General features: G+C 45.3%; 2 pseudogenes; both read right to left on the bottom strand.

The window, feature by feature from the left end:
- Positions 1-6,786: 6,786 nt before the first annotated feature.
- LOC100410819 (zinc finger protein 64 pseudogene) lies at positions 6,787-8,641 on the bottom strand (annotated as a pseudogene).
- A 7,764-nt stretch (positions 8,642-16,405) lies between these two features.
- On the bottom strand, positions 16,406-19,366 carry LOC144580141 (kit ligand pseudogene; annotated as a pseudogene).
- Between the last annotated feature and the right edge of the window lie 755 nt (positions 19,367-20,121).

Below are 20,121 nucleotides of genomic sequence, written 5' to 3'. Positions count from 1 at the left end.
CCCACTTCTGATTCTGCTGCTGTGACTCCAGACCGTTACCGCACACTTGTCTTAGCTCCGGCCTTCCTGTCAGTCTGAACCACAGACAGTACCTGGGACTCTAAGCTTAACCACCTCGTGCCTTGCATTTGTGGCTAAGGATATTCAGAGTTGTGGGATGCTGACAAAGTTCACCCCAAAAGTAACTTATGACTCAGATCTGCTGTCTTTACACCTGTTTAAATCCCCTTTTTTATGTGAAGAATCTTTATTGAGGTATAATTTACATACTATAAAATTACCCATTATAATTGTGGAGTTCAATAATTTTTAGTCATTTACCCAAGTAGTGCAACCATTCCCACAATCCATTCATTTGTTTTATTTTGTTTATTTATTTATTTATTTTTAGACAGATTCTCACTCTGTCACCAGGCACCAGGCTTGAGTGCAGTGGCCCGATCTCAGCTCATTGCAACCTCCGCATCCTGGTTCAAGCAATCCTTCTGCCTCAGCCTCCCAGGTAGCTGGGACTACAGGTGCGTGCCACCACGCCCAGCTAATTTTTTGTATTTTTTAATAGAGACAGGGTTTCACTGTGTTGGCCTGGATGGTCTTGATCTCTTGACATCATGATCCGCCCGCCTCAGCTTCCCAAAATGCTTGGATTACAGGTGTGAGCCACCGCACCTGGCCTATTTGCTTTGAATGTATTATTTGTTTGGGTTTCTTCTCCCTCGGCTCTGGGTCTACTTCCTGCACCAGCTTCAGCATGGCAGTATCTCCCACCACTTGTTTTGGTCCAAGGGCAGAAATGAGCATCCTGGAAACCAGTCAGTACTAATGCTCTGAATTGGAAAAATGCCAACAGAATTTCCGAGACCTCAAAGAGACATTCCTGACATCCACAGCTACTGCCTACTCCCTGGTCACCAACCTGCAGAAATACGGTAATTCCCAAAGGGGCACGGTCACCAAAATAATAAATGATCGTCCATCTCTCCTCTGTGTAATGAAATGCTACAGACTTTGTTTCTGTCTAAATTAATTTATCCTGACTACACTCCCAGAAAGGTAGAAGTGGGCATTTTACTCTCGATTTGCTGAGGACAGAAAAGCTGAAGTACAGAGGTGTAAAATTTGCAGGGAGAGTGTAGTGAGGAATAGAGACTAAAACCTTGGTTTAGGGATGAAACTCTGTTTCCCCTCTCAGCAATGCATAGCAGCTTCTACAGACATGTAATAACACTGCTGGGTAAAACATCTCAAGATTCAATTTAAACTTTTTTGAGAGCACCCATTGACAAAGCACTCTGCCAGCAGCACCAGAGTGAGAGAAGTAATAGTGTACCCCATCTGCCTTGAAGGAACTTCAAACCGCCTGTTCTCGGTGAGTCACAGGTACGTGGAGATGTGGACTTCCATAGCGGACATGGAGAAAAGTCCTGGCGCCTGGACCAAGACTCTCTTCCCCTGTGAGTTCAAATGAGCCCTTCCCCATGCTCTGCTTACATTGACGTATTTCCAGAAGATCACAGACTTTGTAACAGCCCTTCTGTCTCTCCCTGAGTATCAGCTTTGCAGACAGCAAGCAACTGCAGGTGGACCTCCAGGGTCAGAGCCCTGAGACACACGGCCATAGTGAGCACAAGGCCAAGGGCAGCAGACCGCTGTTCCCAGGAGAAGACCAGGCCAGGGCAGGGGCTTTCCTTTCCCCTCCACAGTCAGCTCTGACATTGGTAAATCCCCTGTAAAATCCCAAACTCGTTACTGATATGGGGTAAGGGAGAAGCCATAATGACAAGGAAATGTGGGAACCAGGGCAGGAGAGGAACAGGGATTTGGAGGACTCTGGTTAACATTGGAATTCAGTTTGCTTTCCAATTTCTACAGTTACTCTAAAATAAATCATTGTGGGGGGGGGTTAAAGTTGCTGTCTGACTTACTGTCATGGGAGAGTGAAGCCAAAAGCCCACTTGTTAAAGAAGTGAAAGGATGAGCTTTGGTGTGTGGAAAAACTCATTTTTTAAAAATTTCATTCATTATCATTATCGTTATCATTGTAGGACAAAATTTTCTCAAGCTAGAGAAATAGAAAAACGTTACCTAAGATCTTAGTATAAAGGTATTACTGTGCAATGATTAAAGAGCATATACCCCAGAGCCAAATTTCCGGGGTTCAAATCTAACAAATGGATCATCACTCTGCCTCAGTATTCTCGTCTGTGCTGGAAATAGATTGGTAACAACCTCTTTGGAAGGTGGTGATGGTCACCTGATGATAATTCTTAAAAACCTACTGCAGCAGTACCATGACAAACGCTGTGTTGGTTCTCCCTTTAAAACACCACCTGTTAGCATTCGGGCATCTGTCATTTGAATCTTCCTCCTCCATATGCAGTTTTACACACTTGTATCCAGATGGATGTTTAAATCTTTGAAATATTTTGGGATTATTGAGACTCTTGACTCAGGACAACCATCAGTCCTACGGTTCTCAGTATCTTCCCAAACACACAGGAAGTCATTATTTCATGCCCTCACGTTCATGTTTTACTTAAGAGGCTGTAAGGCTTGGTACACTGGCTTAAGATTGAAGTCATGGCTGGGCATGGTGGCTCATGCCTGTAATCCCAGCACTTTGAAAGGCCAAGGTGGGAGGATCATCTGAGGTCAGGAGTTTGAGACCAGCCTGGCCAACATGGTGAAACCTGTCTCTACTAAAAATACAGAAATTAGCTGGGTGTGGTGGTGCACACCTGTAATCTCAGCTCCTCGGGATGCTGAGGCAGGAGAATTGCTTGAAACCGGGAGACAGAGGTTGCGATGAGCCGAGATCGTGCTGCTGCACTCCAGCCTGGGCAACGAAGTGAGAGTCCGGCTCAAAAAAACAAACAAATAGATTTGGAGTCAGACCTCAGGGGATGTAAATTCTGACTTCACCTCGTTCCAGCTGAATCGTCTTGTTAGGTTACTTTATCTGCCTGTGGGCTTTTCTTTCCTCAGCTCTAAAATGGGGAGTAGTTGAGAGATTGGGGAATAAAGATATGGAAATCCCAGTGTGAAGCCTGGTACTGGGGACACTTTATCCTTGAGATAGACCCTGTCTCCTGCACTGCAGGCAGTGACCCCGCAGCAGCAGGTCCAGCCTCCCACTGATGCAGCGCACCTGTCTTTCCTCAGAGTGTGAAGAGGACAAAGATCTTACAGAGTCTGTGCTGGAGGAGGAGCTGGAGTTTGAGGAGCGGGAACTGGCTGAGTTGCCGAGACCAGCTGCAAGGCTCCGGTAAGGAGGTACCTCTGTGGGAAGTGAATCAATACCGTCTGAAGTGGGGCAGCCCAGGCTGGTGAAGAAAGAGCAAATCTGTGCAAGGAGAAGGGTAGAAATGTACAAGCAGACACAGAAATAGACTAAGGCCCCAGGAGGCTATGGCGTAGCTAGCTCTCTAGGGTTTTCCACTCTAGCATATTAATAACATGGAGACAGCTGCCTGCGTTGAAATACTGGCAATGTGGCTTCTGTCTGTGTGTCCTTGGTCAAATTTACTGCTGCATGTCATTTACCTGGGCTACCTCATTTATAAAATGAAAATACTGACAGAATCTACCTTAGAGGGCTATGAAGATTACATGCACAATTACAAGCAGTTAGAACCATCTCTAATGCATATAAAATCCTGAACAACAATTTTGTTAGGATTATATTTGTTTCCATTTATAGGTGTGATGATTATCATTAATGGACTAAAATTTTCCATAGAGATGATTTTCTGAAGTGCCCTTGATGATGGAGTATTTCTTCTCCAAGCTTGTTTTAAAAAGCATCATCCTAGGTGGAGTATTAACTGGTAAGGCTTTTGGATAGACGATTGAGCAGCTGTTGCGTGGAAAATGAATTATTAATTTGCTCGGGACCAGCATTGCCTATCCTTAGAGGGTTTCAGACATAAGGCAGAGTGTAGTATTCAAAACTTCCAATCCTTTGTTGAAATGAAATCACAGACACTCAAATGTGTAAAACTCACCTAAGCAGAGATATCTGATTGAAGCGGGGGTAACACTGGAACCCGTTTCTCCTCAGTGTATGTCTTAACTTCCCCTGACACTTTCTAGAAACTCTAAGGACTAGAGTTTGAAAGATGACCTGTAGATAACTACTTAGAAGAACAGCACAGCCGGGAGGACACTCAGGCACTAGATGGGGTGGACGACGGTAAATGTTCACTCCAGCTCTGGGATTACACGGTTCCACACATTAACTGAGTAACCACGTGTGTGTGTGTGTGTGTGTGTGTGTGTGTGTACATGCTACTGGGTGCTGTATGTTGGGTAATAGGTGGTGCTGTCTTTAGATTCACAGAGCTCACACTCTACATTGAAACCCATGTGTATTAGTCCATTCTCACACTGCTATAAACACATATCTGAGACTGATATGTGAGACTGAGACTGATTTATAAAGGAAAGAGGTTTAATCAGCTCATGGTTCTGTGGGCTGTACAGGCTCTGCTTCTGGGCAGGCCTCAGGAAACTTACCATCATTGCAGAAGTTGAAGTGGAAGCAGGCATGGTCTTCATATGGCCAGAACAGGAGAGAGAGACAGAGCAAGGAGGGAGGTGCTCCCCTTTCAAACAAGCAGATGTCGTGAGAACTCACTCACCCGCACGAGGACAGCCTGGGGGAAATCTTCCCTGGCAGTCCTCTGATTTGGAGTAGAGGTGGGACAGGGTATTTGTCCCCTTTGAGACTGGAGTAGGTTCTGTGTGAGAATAGCAGTGGGACAGTCACGGACTGACAGTCTGTGGCAGGAAGAAAGGTTACAACTGGAGAGTCCAGAGGGCAGCCGGGAAGTATTCTCTTAGCTGGGGAACAAAAGACATTTTAAACATTTTGCTCTGCTTCAGACAGCTGATGTCATGCTGATGATTCACCACATCAGGGACGCACTGTCCAGCGGGCTCAGGCAAGCCTGCCAGGCCACATCGCTAAAGAAACAACCTGAGGCCTCCTGTAATGATTCTCACAGGGCAGTCTGAACACATGTGTAAAGGGTTGCGTCCCTGATCGTAATGGAACCTGCTTAACTTCCGGCCAGCACTTTCTAATGTTGGTTTGCAGAAAACCGCACAGATAAGAAAGGTGAAGACAGGCAAAAGCTACTGGCTCCCAGGTAACTCGAGATGATGAAGGGCTGATCATGGACCAACCAAATCTAGAGACGATTCCAGGGTTCAAGAGGTTAAAGGTCCCAGATCCAGAAAAATCTAGAAAAAGCAGAAACTGCTGATTGTCCCTATTTTGTTCACTGATTATACAACGTGTCCTTTTACAAATGGTTCTCTGTTCTCTTTGCAGCTCTTCTGTTGGTTCCTATTTCTTAGTAATTTCTCACATTTAGTTAACTAGTCAATCTTACAGAAAATTAAACTAACCAGGGATCCCTGGTTTCTGTATCTTTAAAACCTATATGGTTAAACCAAAGTGAGATGCCTATTTGCTTTCTGCACAGTTGTCCCAAATTCTATTGACAGATATTTTATTTTTTGGTAGTTTTATTGGAACACAGACAATTGTTTTTTTCTTGCAATCTATGGTTGCTTTTGTGCCAAAACCACAGAGCTGAGTCGCTGCAAAAAGATTTTATGCCCCGCCACACACACACACACACACACACACACACACTCTCTGCCGGAAGTATTTAATATCGGGTTCACAGCTTCTTACTCACCTCTGCTCTATTGGCAGTCCGAGTTTGATAGGTGATACCAGCTTGGATCTAAAACCCTTACAGCCCCCACAGCTGTTAACAACAACAACAAAAGCCTTCTAAACAGGCGGATGGCTTTCCTTTTTATCTGAAGAGCTGTAACAAGAAGTACAAGGAACGTTTCTGTGATTTCAATCTATGGGTTCCCCCTTGAAAGGTCAACAACCTTCTAGAACAGAAACACAGCTCAGACTCATGGCAAACAGCAGAAAGGTAACAATAGCACCAGCACTCAGTAACCAAACACTTTTCTGCTCAAAGCCATTATCTCCAAGGAGACTAATTCTATCCTGGGTCTCTGCCATCATTTTAACCTTTTCTTCTTACAATAGAGATTCAGCGGTACAGCATCACCCACCTGATGTAAAACTTAACGGGGTCAGATTTGCCCAAACTACCGCCATTAACAAAATAATCTAGTTCCTCTATTTCACAGGTGAAATAGTCTCTTCTATACAACCTATAAAAGTTGACATCTTTCTTTCCTGGTTTACCAAGAACAGTGGATCTACTTAATCTAGTTCACTTCCAGAGATATTCAGCTTGATGAGGGCACACAAGAATTTATATTAAAAAAAAAACATAGTATTTGAAGGAAAGATGCCAGAAGTAGAAAACAAGCAGCTGTGGGAAAGTGATATATCTCCACTGAGATTTCATAGCCTCCTAAGGGTCCATCTATGAGAAGAGGCTGGATTTTCCATTGTCAGTTCAGCAAACGCTACATGCTTTGTGTGATGAAACAGATGCTGGTGTGAGGGTGCCCCACACATCACATATCCCGTCCCCAAGTCCAGGGGCCACTGGGGCTCTAGACTTTTCTCTCCAAATAGAAGTAAACAGTTTTGAATTCCACAACAGATAATACACACAGGCTGGGCTAGTTAGCTTGATATTTGGTGCCACCTCCAAGTCAAACTTCATTTCATTTTACTACAGTAGAAACTCACTGAGAAATCCAACATGCGTGTATCATCAAGCTACTGAATGGGGTGGGGGTTGGGGGCAGAGACCGGGGACGGAGACCCTTGCACCATAACTGCCCATGGAGGACTGCAGAACTCAGTGTTCCTTACGTCACGCTAGCACGATTTGCCTTTTTACTGCAAGGCAACAGGTAAAAGAAACCACACAAACATGTAAGGCAAACACTCTTAGAATGGTCACCCAGGTTATGAAACAGGTTTTCCAGCAACCCCGGACCTTTCATATACACCTTCCTCACCTTAACCCTTCCTACTCTAGGGATTAGCTTCCGTTTTTCTGTATCATCTAACTAGTTTAATAATTCCACCAGAGATGGATCCGTTCTAAAATTGGAATCCATGACGTAGAAGCTAGCGCCATCAGATAGAGCAGGGCTCAGCAGACCTCATGTTTGAATGACCAAGTCGACTTGCTCAATAATCCTCGAGGAAGAGACAAAGGCGACAAGTGTTTCCAAAGCACTGCTTTGCTTTCGTCCCTGTTGCCCCAGCGTCGCCTCTGGAGGCCTGTGATGCGGGAGCAGCGTGGTGCCCAGAGCCTGTGTCACTGGCCTTGCTCTTAGAGAGCTGGGCAACAGCACTGCTCAGAAGTCCTGACAGCTGATGATCCTCTTCAGCTGAGCTAGAGGTCTTAGCTGGGTTCTAGGGGGGCCTCGAGCTGCCCACAGAGACCAGGGTGCTGAGCTGCCCTGAGGCGCAGCTTTCGGGTGGGAAGGTGACCAAGTCTGAGTTCCTGTTCTCACTCTGATCACTATGCTGCTGCTTGGGGCATCTCAGAGACTCATCCCTGGCGAAGGAGGCGCCACGGGTCTCACAGCGAAAAGCTCTCTGTGTCACGATCTTGGCCTTGTGTTGGGAGCTGCTCTCTCTGGGCACTTCTTTGCCCAGAGGGGCCCAGTTCTCCGTCTTGGCCTCGTCCCTGTGCACCTTGTCCATGTGCTTGGCCAGGCTGCTGGGCCGCTTTATGTCGAAGCTGCAGAAGTCACACTTGAAGGGACGGTCCTTACAGGGGACTCTGCTGTGCACGCGCAGGGCGGCCGCGCTGGAGCAGGAGTAGCTGCACTCAGGACACTTCTCCGGGTGGTCAGCCTGGTGCAGCCGGCTGTGCTCCAGGAGGTCAGCCCGGTCCCGGACCTGGAAGGCGCAGTGCAGACACTTGAAGGTGTGCTTGATGCGGATGTGCGATTTGAGGTTCGCCTTCATGGTGCAGCGGACGTCACAGAACTCGCACGTGAAAGGCTGCTCCCCAGAGTGCACGATCATGTGCTTTTTCAAGTCGAGCTGATTTTGAACTTGGCACTACACAGCCAGCACTGGAAGGGGGTATCCCCCGTGTGGGACCGCAGGTGGACGGTGAGCTGGCTGGAGTTGCGGCTGGCATAGGGGCAGAGCTGGCATTTGTACGGCCGCTCCTCCGAGTGGATCCCCAGGTGCTTCTTGAGGCTGCCGCTGTCCACGGCGGTGCAGTCACACACGTCACGCTTGTGTGGCTTCACACTGGTGTGGCACCGCACGTGCATGATCAGGTTGTCCTTCCGGCTGAAGAACTTGTCACAGAAGTCACACTTGTGCGGTTTGTCTCCCGTGTGGATTCTAAGATGGCGGTCCAAGTCTTTCATGCCATGCATAGTTTTGAAATGGCGACCTGGGTAGCAACAGTTGAATGTCCTCTCTCCAAGGGTGGCCGTTTGTTCCCTTGACTCTGAGGCAAGAGTTTGATGACAGGGGCCTTCTGAGGGTCACTGCCTTCAGTGGAGAGGCAGGTCGCTTTTGGAACATCATTATCAAGTTCCGAAGCGGGCTCCCCGCCCCCCCCACCTGCGGGGCCACCTCCGCGCACTCCCGGCGCACAGGCCGCGGCTCCTCGGAGTTGAGATGCTGAGGCTTGGCCTGCTTGCGCCGTGACATGGCGCGAGGACTGGGTTCCCGGCGTGTCCCTAGGAGTAGCCTACTTCACACATTGGCAGATATTTTATAGCCAGAAAATTACCCTGAAAAGCAAATTGACACCATACCAAGTATTTAAAGCTCCGTGTCTAAAATCCGCAGAAGCCCTGGGAGGTTCCGTTGTCTCCGGAGCCGGTACTCAATGGGCCACTCCACATAGTATTAAATAAAATTCGTAGGCAGCATTTGAAGCCAATAGTGTGGGTCTCTGTGTGTTCTGAGTGCCCTGAGTGTATTGTGGAGTAGTTGCTGAGTCTGCTGCTGTATCTATGTGCTATGAGGTCACTGCACTGATCACTTGCTGATCTCACTTCTGTACTAGGTCTAGGCACATTATACTCCCAGTCGAAAGTGGATTTATCCTTCCGCTTTGATAGGATGGTCCCTCTGGGTTTTGGTGCCACTTCCATGAGCTTCAGATCAGAACTAGCTAAGAAGCTGTGGCTCTGGGCTGCCTTGGTTTAATCCCTCCTCTTGCCTACTCCACCAGGCTCAGGTTGCAGGTCCAGTCAGAAGAAATGAATGAAATCCTGGAGGACTCATGACTCATTCCAGCTGCCATGACTCCCACCAGCTTCCCAGCAGCAACGCCTTCCTGTCTGATGCACAGGACCCCTCTACTGTGGATGTAGCCAGTGAGTGCTCCCTTTATAAGAAAAATAAAGGTCCATTGACCTCTCAATAGCTCCTACATTCTACAGGCTCACCATCTGCATCTAAACTGAGAGATGTTGTTTTCTACAGGCAGGCCCTAAAGATTCTCTTTAAAAACGTGATTAGGCTGAACACAGATCTGGGATCAAGTCTCAAGCACAGGTCCCTGGTGGGTCAGGTAATTTGCTCTGTTCCTGTCCTCACCTCAGTCCCTCTGGCCCCCCCGGCATCTGTAAGCTGATACAGTCAAAGCAGGCTGGAATGGAGAGAGTGTAGAGGATGCAGACTCCCTGCCGCCACTGCAGCACATGTACAGATCTGCTTACCAGCTCTCCTTCTTTAAAATAGGACATCTTACCTTCCTGAATTTTTTTTTTTTTTTTTTTTGGTGGTTGTTGTTGCTTTGATACAGGGTCTCTGACTCTGTCACCCAGGCTGGAGTGCAGTGGCATGATTCAGCTCACTAAAACCTAAAACTCCGGGCTCAAATGATCCTCCCACCTCAGCCTCCTGAGTAGCTGAGACCACTAAGCCTGGCTATTTGTTTTGCCAGGGTCTTGCCTTGTTGCCCAAGCTGGTCTCAAACTTCTGAGCTCAAGCAATTCACTCACCCCCACCTCCCAAAGTGCTGGGATTATAGACATGAGCCACCGTGCCCTGCCTTCCTGAAATACTCTTGATAATCACAGTTCCTGAACAGTCTCCCTAAGCTGTTCTAGCCATCCCAAGAATGTTGGCAGGCTTGCCAGTATGTTTGGAGGTGCCGTTATAATGGTTCCTGGGCTTCAAGCTGCAGTCTCCATCTCCCCTTGGGCGCTTGCTTTCCCATAAGATTCCATCTGACTACTAGAGTATCAGGGGATTTCCGTAAAGACAAAACTTTAATCTTGGGAACACTTTGTAAGTAGCCAGGATTCTCAATCTTTGCGCAGCCCCAAGGTATTGTTAAGATCTTTGTAAGTTTAGTCTGAATGATGTAATTCAGTCTAAACTAATGACGACGATATCTGCTACAGAATAGGCTGAATCTAACAGCAACGTCACCAGCCTGCTCTCTTCCCAGAATAACTCCACTCTCGCCACTGGAGCTCCTCCGGGTATATACGAGCCCCTTGGGTTGGTAACCTCATTGGTGTCTATAGATTCAAACCTCAACCGATATCTCCTCTCCCTTACTTGAGTGTTTGAATCCACTTTAGGGGCAAAACTTTGGGTCGTTAGGGGACCATACGCCTTATATATTCTTCTAGGCAAGAGAAAAAGACTATATGAATTCACTCACTGAGCTTTTATAGTAATATAAACCATATTAGGCTTGTCATTTTGTCAGTGGTGGGTATAGGTATGTGGCTTCTATTACTCTATTACTTCATCCTCTGATGAAGGCATCCTTATTTTTCTTTCCAATGTCACTGTAAGGTGCAGATCAAGGTCTTTACCATCTGTTAAAGATCTGGGTTAGGCAGAGTGGTTCACACCTGTAATCCCAGCACTTTGGGAGGCCTAGGTGGGTGGATCACTTGAGGTCAGAAGTTCAAGACCAGCCTGGCCAACAAGGGGAAACTTCATCTGTACTAAAAATACAAAAATTAGCCAGACATGCTAGTGCATCCCTATAGTCTCAGCTACTCAGGATCCTGAGGCATGAGAATCCTTTGAACCTGGGAGATGGAGGTTGCAGTGAGCCAAGATGGGGCCTCTGCACTCCAGCCTGGGTGACAGAATGAGACTCTGTCTCAAAAAAAAAGCTCAGGAGAAATATTTTGTAGAGAGGTAGTACCTACAAGACATCTCGAGGAGGAGGTCACACCTTTCCCAGTGCTGGTAAAGCCCTGCTCAGAGACCTTCAGTGATTTCCCACCTCCTTCCACCTGCCTTATACCTCCCATATCTCCATGTGGGAGGCAGCACTGTGGAGTTTGCTTAGCACTTGGCCGTGCTTTGCTGGAAACCTGAAGAGCTCTTACAGGAAGTTGCCTTTTGTTTTCTGATGAGAAGATGAAGTTGGCAAAAGAATGGTGAAAGGCAGGGATCTTGATGACAGGCCCCTGTCTACCCCTCTAGTGATCAGCATTCTTCATTTCGCATCTCACTCCATGTCCTGGGGGAATGGCTGCAGGAGAGGAGACCCAGAGCCAGCGGCAGCACCTGAAGGAAACCCTTTTCATCAACAACTGCCTGCGAGAAAAGCTGGAACGTTGTCTCAGCAGCTTTGAGGGAAAAAAGGGCAGGAGAGGCTCAAGTCGGTCTGTTCTGGTACTATGTATTTTCTAAAGGCATGTGACTGGGGCAGAGCTTTATAGATTTCAAGCACTTTGACATACTTCACTTATTCCCTATAAATGTCCCAGCTAGAGAGGTAGGGCAGCTGCTACCATTCCCCCTTATAGGCGGATAAATAGGCTTTGACAGAGATTTGCCTCCATCTCAGGGGTATCTACCTCCAAAATCGTTCTCATGATTCCTAGGCTGTCTGCTGTCATCTGCCTGCTGCTGTACCCTGCCTGCTGTCTCCATGCTTCTTGTGTGATTGGCATTCAGTAAAACACAGGTTTCCGAGCAGCCCATGTAGCAGAATGAGTCTCCTCTGCTGCGATCTCATCAGCTTCCCTTAGGTCTTGGTTACTCTTCATTCTACCACTCCAAGGCCATTCTCTCCAACCCCCTCCTCCTAGATTGCACTCACACAGAGGCCATCATTTCACAACATTGTACTGGGCCAGAAGAACAGTCACCAGGTCCCTTCCCACACCAAAGCAGCAACTATTTTGGAAAAGCCTCCTTCATATTGCAGCCATTGGGCATGAATCCATGTGATGTGCTGGCATTTGTTGAGAAACATGTGAAAATGAACCTTCTGCCCCATTGCACTAAGTTCTACCCCTGAGTCCCCACGGACTCTTCCTGGGCTAAGATAGAGACAAAGAACATGAAATGTGCAGAAAGCATTCTCTTAAGCAAATGTGTACAACATGCCTGAATTGTCATGATTTCCTGGAACAGGATGCGCTTCTGAGCTCTATGGGAAGATACAGATTCCATTGTCCAGCTGCATAATGAAGACAGAGTTCTCAGAGAATACCAGAGACTCCCCTGGTTTACCCGAATCAAATTTCCAGAGGTAAGTTCAAAAAAGCCACAATATGAAGTCACTCTCAGATGGGTCCCTTCTTTTGTCACACCCCACTGTGGAAACAAAAGAGCACGGGGAGGCCAGAGCTGCCCAAAGCCTTATGACCCACAATTCTCATTATTCTCAATGTAGAGAGGCTGCTTCCTAGATGCTCCCCCTACAGGCCCCACACTGCCAGGCTCCAGGACTAAGCAGCTCTGAGAAAGACACTATTTAGGTACAAGCCACACTCCACTATTGCAAACTGAGAAGAGAAGAACAAACTTAAAAGGTGAAAAGAATTAAGAAAACAATGATTTTTAACTGAATACTTTTTATCAAGATTAAATCGGCTTTCCCCTAGAGTGCTGAAGGAATAAGAATCATAATCTACGTTCTAAGTTACTGGTCTCTGAGGAAGTATGAAATCAAAAAGGTGCCATAGGCCGAAAAAAGCACAGAAGTGCTCATTTCAAACTGATGGAAATAAGACACTGAAAAATTGAAATCAGCATGGGTCATCTGGCCCTTGGCAAAATACACGTTTGCTGGTTGACATGATAACATCCCAGCTCCCTTCGAGTGCCTAGCTCTTACCACTGAGGAGAAAAATCAAACAAAAACAAAAACGTTCAAACACAAAAATGTTCACAAACCTGCAAAGGCTCTTCAGCCTGTCCCTTAAACTCCAGACCTGGTACTGACCAAGCTCTGCTGTGCACAGTGCCCACCTCAGGGTCCATTCTGGCACAAGTTCGGTTAGGTATAAGCCAAGATCACATGGGAGTTTTTTGTTTCTTCTAACCCTCTCATTCCTATGTTTGCTTTTGCTTCCAAAGACCCTTCTGAGTGAGGACTGTCCCCAGACTACTGGAGTCACTTAGGCACAAGCTGGCCTGATGGTTCGGAGCTGGCAAACATGGGAGTTTCTGTGAATCCCACAGCACCTGGCAACCCTGCCGCAGACTGTTTCCCCATGACGTGCAGGTGTCTAAAAGCCCAGCTATTGACTTGAAGGGAGCCTTTGGGATGAATGAGCTTTGGGAAAAGGGAATCCAGAGGCCAACTTTGCCTTGGAGTCCAATTGAGAAAGATAGTGATTGACTTGAGATGGTGAGAGTCGGAAAGAAGCCTGTGGTGTAAGAGAAACAAAGAGAATGGTGGGAAATAGGGCGGGTCTACTCAGTGGCTTTAAGTCATTCTGTCACATTATAAAACCTGATGAGGTTTTAACTAACACAAGTGCCTGAGCTCTACACATAGAGATTCTGATTGAAATGCTTCCAGGTGGGGGAAGCCACGAGCAGTCTTAAAGAGCTCCCAGATAATTGTAACATGCGGCTAGAGATTAAAAGGACCGTCTATCTACTAGAATCTCAATCACCAGCACAGAGGTGTTGCAAATGTGCAGTTACCTCATAGAAAAGACTTAACATCGGCCATCGATGGAATTTACCTTCGTCTCTCAATGGTCTTGTCTGCACAGCATGGAAAAAGGAGAAGAGAAAAAGCGGTAGATGGATAGAGTGAACCTACAGTTTGCCTATGTAGAGCAGTTTCTCAAACGTTTTTGACCACAAGATGCAGTGAGAAATATACAATTCTTTGTGATCAGCTTTTTAAAGCTCGTTGACTATGTGTAATGCGTTCTCCCTAGCATTCACGGAAAGCCTGCGGTAGTAAGCAGTCCACTCTACTGATTTCACAACCCACAGGTGCTTCAGAATTGCAATTAAAACATTTTCAGCTTTGCTCAGCCTTTTTATCAAGCAAACTCCCAAAGAACATTTGCTGTAAGAGAACATTGACTATAAACAGGTTTCTGTGAAGCCTCATTTCTCTCCCAGCCAGCAGGACTCAGGAGTCCCTAGAGCCTGTTAGTGTTCTCTGGATTGAAGCCTTCGCTCTAACTTCCCCTAAACTCTGATGTGGTAGAAACGTGTGAGGTCTCGATTCTCACCGCAGGCCTCTCACTCTCAGGTCATCTGGCCTTAGCCTCTCGTCACCATTGTCTCCTTTGGCTAAGATGGAGCTGCACTTGGTGGTGTCTGAGCACCTGCTGCTTCCACATCCTAGGGCTCTTCCCTTGGCACCATCGCTTATTTAAAAGGAATAGGACGTGGATTTAGGAGGGTTATTTCTCTGCAAAATATCCTCTATTTTTCATGACAAGCTGTTTCTGAATGTGCATGTTTAAGGCTAAGCAAATCCCTTCCTGGGAGGTGTCAAAGACCCTTATTTCTCTCCATAATACTCCTCTGGAGTTGATGGTGAGGAGGAGGTAGGGACCTAGCTAGCTCATCTGCAGTGGGCTTGAGCAAGGTTTTTAGAATCATAAGGTGAGTGGGTCCTGTGTCCGACGCCGCAGGCCGCTAGTTCATCTCAGGAGACTTTCTTTTCCATCTGTTATTAGTGTCTCCTTCCAGACTGTAGGTCACTACCAGAGAGGAGCCACTTAGCCGCACTCAGTTTGCACCTGGCCTATGTCACCACCCAGCTCTCACTCAGCCTCAGTTAGGTGTCAGCAGCACCTGACCACAGATGAATGTTCAGTGCTGTGTGTGTTTGTCTGTTTCAGGTAACGACTAATGTTGGAACTATGAAAAGTTCTTCTCTACTTTTAACAAAGCTTAGTCACAGTTACTCAGTTGAGAAGAAAAACTAAAACAACAGATCAATTGAATGTCCAAATACGAAAGCTCCATCTCTGAGAACCAAATTTTACATCCACTCCAGATTTGTGCTCCAAATGAATAGTTATTTGTAGAAATCATATCCCTTCACCCTGCAAATGTGATAACTGCCTGAGAGACAGTGATGCCTGGATTCACAGATAATCCCCTTTCCCCATCCTGTGTATAACCGGAGTCAACAGCAGCTGAGGGAAAATGGCAAGGACTTGGAATCAAGACTAAGTTAGAATAACCCTGCTGTAGACTATTTATCAGCTTCTCAGCTCTTCAGCATATGTCTGTTTGCCTTGAAGGATGAGAGTTTAGACGCCTCTGACAATAAAGTTTATTGTATACACATTCTCTTGCCTATGATTTTTTGGTACAAATCACAATTACAAACTTTCTTGCTCCAGCTAAAAGCAGGAAACGCAATCGTGAGTGTGTTCACTACATGTATGCCACAGAATAATAGCAAACGTTCTGAACACATCTCTTGATTCCAAAATTAATGTTAGCACTCAGTAGTGAAACTACATGTATCTCCAACTCTGGAAGCTGCAGGCAGGATATCCTGTTTCCTTGCAAGGAAACATCCATAAGCGGGGCAGCGTCACACAGGTGCATTCCTGGGAAACCCAAGGAAACAGCGATAGTGACGCAGAGCAGGTAAGTCCCCAAACTGGTTCTTGGCCTGGGAAATTTCTTCCAAACTGTAGTTTCCTTTCCTGGGCACACTGCCTAAGGGTTAGCCCCATAGGGCTGGTGCCTGTGGGCTACTAGCTAGTTGTATTTACATGCACTTTTAATTATATGCCAATTAAGAGGTAGGTTATTCAGAACTTTCTAGAAAAGGGACAGGGACTTTCCAAATATAAAGTAAGTCCCAGGCTATTGCCAAGGTGTGTTGCCATGGCATTTCTAAACTGGCCATGGTCTCAGTGGGAGTGTCTTCATGCAAATGGCAGTGAGGGCAACTAGAGGTCACTTTTTTTTAATAAGCAAAGATAAATTCCTATTTTTTCTCAAAGCAGAAATGACACAGTTAATGTCCAAGCAGCTAGCATCCAAAATAGTGTTCATCATTTTTCTATTGTTCATGCATTTTATTAAACTTTAGTGTTTTAAAAATCGGCAATCCATGTAACTTTCAATGGACCAAAACATTTAATAGGTAGAACACATCTTTCCTCTCCTACCATGTCAGATTTAATAATTTGCTTAATTTGTTTATTTAACTCTATTGATTAAGACCATGTCCTTGAGTGTTAAAACCAAGCTACTAGGTTTGAGGACAAAAGTACATTTATTATACTCTCAAGCACACTAAGCAGCATTTTCATATGCTCGAGCAAACTGAAACCACTGGCTAAATAAATCAAACTACTAGATTGAGAAGTATCTACTATTCTCAATCTACACACAACCTATACACATAACTCATAGTAATCTATATCTATTTTCCTGAAAGCAATTCAATGCCACACACTGAGACGGACCTATCAGCAATTAAATTGATGTCTGGTTTTATGACAATCAAGTATCCATGGGATATCTGAGGGCATGAACACCATAATAAAGTTTCTCAAAGCACCTGGGTTATATCTTAGAGAAATTATTTGTATTTAAGGAACCACAGCATGTTAGAGAAGAAAGGGACCATAGGAATCATCTGGGCTCTTTGGTACAGAAAAGAGCAAGGGCCACTTACTGGAGTTGTATCTGGATTAGCTTTGAACAGAAGCTAAAATCCAAATATATTAGAAATTCTTGGATTTTTGAAATGAAAGCAAAGCTAGCAATGAGTTTTTCATGCCCTTTTGTATGTCTATGTTGAAAACGGTCATCTCACGGTTGTAGAACATGGCAACACTTATCACCAAGGTTAAGTTAGAATGGAAAGCTTTGGATTCCTTTGTGTGTACATTCAAGACATGTTAAAAGGACCTTCATCAAAGTAAACATAATCAATGAGAAACCACTCATTGACTTTAGTCAGATGTTTTCTTGACTATAAAAAAATTGGCAAGGGATATTCACATAGTGTCTTACAAGTTCTAGTTTAAAAGCACAATGTCCATCTTGGGAATTCCTGCCAAATTCACTCCTAATATGACAAACACTGTCACACATTTTAAATAGCATGCTGACATGCATAACTACATAAAGCTTTCTTTTAATTTTTAATTCATAAACCTTAGTGAATATAGAGTGCCTGATTTTAAATAAATGAATCCTTTAAACAGATAATGGTGATTATGCTATAAATAACTAGTTTCCCGATTCCTTGCATTCCAAGTAACCTAGTTTTCAACACCCATATTAACATGTGGGTGTGGTTTTCTAACCTTAGATACTAAATATCATGATTTATTTTTATTCTCTCCTGGGGTGGAAATTGAAAATGGGACCATATTACATTCAGCGTTTTCTCCTAAGTCCCTTTACATAGCTTTGTAATAGTTGTAGAATATAAACATGTCATAACATATTTTGCAAACACAATTTATACACTCTATAGCGGTCAAGGGAAAAGGCAGACTTTTCCAGGGGTGCCAGTGTCCTCCTCAGCAAAGTGCTCTGCTGCTCGGTGTTCTTAACTTCTTCCTGCGATGACTCTTTTGGAGAGTCTCCCCTCAGCCAACACGTAATTCAGTACTGGCTCCCTACATGGATGGAACCAGGCAACCATTTACATGTGTTTGGCGGGATATGGGTGAGCATAGTTTACATCAGGAAGAGATCAAAATCAGACCCATATAACTCATCAGTAACTATAAACTGACATGTTGCCAACTCCAATCACAGTTCCCACTGCTTTCTATACTGTACAGTGGCTGATGCTACTGAGTTTTACACATTTTTTTTCCAGATCCCTTTGAGAAAAATTGTTACCGCTACTATCCAGGCTGAAATCTACTTGCAGAGACCAGGATAACTAAGGCTGCAGTTTGTAGCTGGGGAATAAAGCTAGGTGTTTTTTTCAGTATTTAGACATTTCTGGAGCCATGCAAATGGTGCATGCAGTCTGAGACACGTGCTTTTCTTCCAACATCAGCCGCAGGTACTATAGAGTCCTGCTCCATGCAAGTTCTTCCTTATAGATGATTAATTCAGTGCCAGTTTCACAGTAAAACATTCTGTTCCAATTTCGGAATCATCCATAGAAATAAGTCATAGGCAGCAAGAACAGATAAAGATGTGGTCTGTCACTCCAGACAGAATATGAGTTTGTTTAAAGCTGCTTCATTTATGAAGCAAACATGAACTGTTACCAGCCAATGTACGAAAGTAACAGTGTCGATACAAGCCACAATTACACTTCTTGAAATTCTCTTTCTTTCTCTTGCAGCATAATTACCTCATTATCCTCTTCATTAGTTCGTGTATTTTCAACTGTCCTTGTAAGACTTGGCTGTCTCTTTTTCCAGTATAAGGCTCCAAAAGCAAAGCCAATTATAAGAGAAAAGAGTGCTGGCAATGCCATGGCTTCCCAGTGTAGGCCGGAATCTCCAGGGGGATTTTTGGCCTTCCTATTACCGCTACTGCTGTCATTCCTGAGGGAGTTGGCTGCAACAGAGGGTAACATCAATGGTTTTGTGGCACTGACTCTGGACTCTTTCTCAGGACTTAATGTTGAAGCAGCCATACAATCACTAGTTTCAGATGCCACTACAAAGTCCTTAAAGGCATCAACAGATCTATTAAAAATTCTAAAGAATTCTTCAGGAGTAAAGAGCCTGGGTTCTGGGCTCTTGAATGGTTTTTTTAGATCCTTAGATGAGTTTTCTTCCACGCACTCCATAAGGTCATCCAATGTGTTCACAAGTTTGTCTATGATAGATTACTCAAGCCTTCAGAAATATTTGAAAACTTGTCCGGAAGATCAGTCAACTTCTTAACAACTGTACTACCATCTCGCTTAACCAGCAATGACTTGGCAAAACATCCATCCCGGGGACATATTTGAGGGTTATCATATACGCTTTCGGAAGATTTGCCACCAATTTAGTGACGTCTTTTACATTATTAGTCACACGATTCCTGAAGACCCCTCCAGTTTTGACGAAAAAATTAAATAGGAACAGTTGAAAATAAATGCAAGTGAGAATCCAAGTTTGTGTCTTCTTCATAAGGAAAGGCAGCGCTGCGATCCACCACGAGCAGTGGTGTGGCGACTCCGTTGAGCTGTTCTGGAGCTCCAGCATACTGCACGAGCAGCGGCGGCAGATAGTCCACGCATTGGGTAGCCCGAAGCGCAGCGCCCTCTCCACTGTCCGTGCTTCCTACGCTCTTCTAGTCTCCGCGCCAGGCAGTGAGTGAGTAGAGGTCACTTTCATCCTCATAGGCTGCTTTCAGCAGGCGTCTCCTCCGCACCAAGCGTTGACCAGATGCTGCTCTGTCGGTGGGATTGTGACTGGAAAATAAGTCCTGCTGGCGTCCTACCTCATTTCCCCGTGGAGATCACATGCTCCTCCTTCATCTTACGGGTCTTGCAGAAGGGCAGAGGCTCATGGCAACTGCTTCCTGCTGATGTTATGGGCATAGACCCTGCCTAGCATCGGAGAAGTCGAGTCTCCGGAAACCTGTTCTAAACGGCCGAAAGGCAGCATGTCTTTATTTGCTGGGTCAGAAGAGGGAGTGGGTTGGAAGCCGGTGCCAGCATCATCTTTACATGGAATTGTTGTAATCTAGAAGACATGAACTTCACAAGGAGGTTCAACAAGCAAGGACCAAAGATAGGTCCTAACAAGATACCTATTAAAGGTCCTAGGACAGGTAAAAAGCAAGTGTCTGCAAGTCTTAGGAAGGATAAAAACCACCTGTCTGCTGGTGGAGGTGCCTTCATTGAATTCCATCAGCAGCGCAAAGCAGTAAGATAGAAAACATCATAATTAGGAGTCAAAGAAAAACTGAGGCCTTCATGCTCATCCACAGCATCCGGTTATTAATACTTCTCTGTGCATTTGCAAAACAATAGCTTTAAGTCATCTGGGTGTTTG

This window comes from Callithrix jacchus, chromosome 18, assembly GCF_049354715.1.
Source record: "Callithrix jacchus isolate 240 chromosome 18, calJac240_pri, whole genome shotgun sequence".
Classification (NCBI taxonomy): domain Eukaryota; kingdom Metazoa; phylum Chordata; class Mammalia; order Primates; family Cebidae; genus Callithrix; species Callithrix jacchus.
Note: the sequence above shows the minus strand (reverse complement) of the source record. Positions and strands in the feature narration are given on the sequence as shown.